Source organism: Tetranychus urticae, unplaced genomic scaffold, assembly GCF_039701765.1.
Source record: "Tetranychus urticae isolate SD_2017Ah unplaced genomic scaffold, NJAU_TeUrti_SD_1.0 Scaffold_5, whole genome shotgun sequence".
Lineage (NCBI taxonomy): Eukaryota > Metazoa > Arthropoda > Arachnida > Trombidiformes > Tetranychidae > Tetranychus > Tetranychus urticae.
In genome coordinates, this window is record NW_028315837.1 from 248,001 (window position 1) to 250,500 (window position 2,500).

General features: G+C 42.4%; 1 non-coding gene and 1 pseudogene across 1 annotated transcript; both read right to left on the reverse strand.

Moving 5' to 3' along the window:
* Nucleotides 1-211: 211 nt before the first annotated feature.
* Nucleotides 212-366, reverse strand: LOC149092798 (5.8S ribosomal RNA). The gene has a single exon (XR_016200615.1). It is a non-coding gene; the product is annotated as a 5.8S ribosomal RNA (ribosomal RNA).
* Nucleotides 367-853: 487 nt separating this feature from the next.
* Nucleotides 854-2,500, reverse strand: part of LOC112538766 (small subunit ribosomal RNA) — a 2,800-nt pseudogene continuing 1,153 nt past the window's right edge.

Below are 2,500 nucleotides of genomic sequence, written 5' to 3' on the forward strand. Positions count from 1 at the left end.
TCATATATACTGCTTGCAGAGATGAAATATGCATTGTACACAAAATTTATCATGTGAAACAAGTAGATTTGAGATTCTCCTTACTAAATTGCAACGAATTGCAATTAAGAAAAGGAATAAAACATCAAGATTCATGCATATAAATATACAATCCTCTCAAAACAATGCATATATGGTAGTATGCAAGTGTTTTGTTGATTATTTTACATCTCAACTCTCAGACAGATGTGACCTCGGAAAAGACCCGAAAGCCGCAATGTGCGTTGGAAGCTCAAGTGCTCGGCGTGTCCTGCAATTCGCACCGATTATCGTAGCTAGCTACGTTCTTCATCGATTGGTAATTCGAGTGATCCACCGCTTGAAGATGTATCTTTGCCACCGTGGGACTTTTAATAAGTATCCTAAATCTGCATTGAGAGGGTTTGAAAACAATTGTATGCAGTTTATAAAAACCATAGTTGTCTTTACTTAGTTAGGCGAAGAAGTGTAAAACTTCCTTCTTTAAACCTTGCCGTCAGCATAAGCTGAAGACTTGATCAGGTACCAAGTATGTAGCAAGACAGGCTTTTCATTATAAACTACAATTGTTTTGCAAAAGAAATTATGGCTATCGTTAGATAACCCTCACTCTTTGTTGCATTGGATAATGAAAGATGGATGTATGAATGAACGAATGTAATGCAAATTAGAATCATGTTGCAATGGCTAAATGTTTGCAATAAACATTCACAATTGCGACTCTAATGCAAATACAATTCAATTGCATTCACCATATTAGCATCTACAATATCACTATGCAGAGTGTTTGATTGTTTGAAGGTTGTATTTCTCTTATAATAAGAGGGTAATACGTTAATGATCCTTCCGCAGGTTCACCTACGGAAACCTTGTTACGACTTTTACTTCCTCTAAATGATCAAGTTTGAACATCTTTCCAGCACAATCCGACCACTAGTTTCCCAATGGTCTGGATTGACCAGTCCGAAGTCCTCACTAAATCATTCAATCGGTAGTAGCGACGGGCGGTGTGTACAAAGGGCAGGGACGTAATCAACGCAAGCTAATGACTCACGCTTACTGGGAATTCCTCGTTCATGGGCAATAATTACAATGCCCAATCCCCATCACGAAATGGGTTCAAGCGGTTACCCACTCCTTTCGGAGCAGGAAACAGTATGCACGATGACCACTTCAGTGTAGCACGCGTGCGGCCCCGGACATCTAAGGGCATCACAGACCTGTTATTGCTCTGTTTCGTGCGGCTGCGAGCGCCGCTTGTCCCTCTAAGAAGTCCTTACAGTGCTACAGCATCCTTACCCTAGCCAATTCTGTAGGCTAATAGCAGCAGAGCCCTCAACAGCCGAAACCATCAAGAGATACTACCACCCACAGGTTGACTAAGGGGGAGTACTGCAGTGTAAACTGCAAGTCTATTTAGTAGGCTAGAGTCTCGTTCGTTATCGGAATTAACCAGACAAATCACTCCACCAACTAAGAACGGCCATGCACCACCACCCACTGAATCAAGAAAGAGCTCTCAATCTGTCAATCCTCTCAGTGTCCGGGCCGGGTGAGTTTTCCCGTGTTGAGTCAAATTAAGCCGCAAGCTCCACTCCTGGTGGTGCCCTTCCGTCAATTCCTTTAAGTTTCAGCTTTGCAACCATACTTCCCCCGGAACCCAAAAACTTTGGTTTCCCGGAAGCTTCCATTCGAGTCATGAAATTAGTTACTCAGAATGATCGCTGGTTGGCATCGTTTATGGTTAGAACTAGGGCGGTATCTGATCGCCTTCGAACCTCTAACTTTCGTTCTTGATTAATGAAAACATTCTTGGCAAATGCTTTCGCTGTAGTTTGTCTTGCGACGGTCCAAGAATTTCACCTCTAGCGCCGCAATACAAATGCCCCCGTCTGTCCCTCTTAATCATTACCTTGGATTCTTAAGACCAACAAAATAGAACCAAGGTCCTATTCCATTATTCCATGCAAGATCATTCAAGTTAAGGTAGTGGTACGCATCATATAGATGGTTGACCATACCGTTTTTAGGCACCTCTTTCGAGGTTTTGGACGCCTGCTTTGAGCACTCTGATTTTTTCAAGGTAAAAGTCTCGATCGCTTGAATCAACACTCGGTAAAGAGCATTGATAGCAAATATCGAGCAATTTTCTGTCTAAACACTATGAATGTAACCACCAGGAAAGAGGAATGAAGGTTCAAGCAAGCATCCGTAGACACAAGCAAGAAACCTAACATCACCATCTAACCCTTTAATCAGTGGACCCCATAGGTTCGACTGAAATCCAACTACGAGCTTTTTAACCGCAGCAACTTTAATATACGCTATTGGAGCTGGAATTACCGCGGCTGCTGGCACCAGACTTGCCCTCCAATAGATCCTCGTTAAAGGATTTAAATTGTACTCATTCCAATTACGGGGCCTCAATAGAGTCCCGTATTGTTATTTTTCGTCACTACATCCCCGTACTGGGATTGTGTAA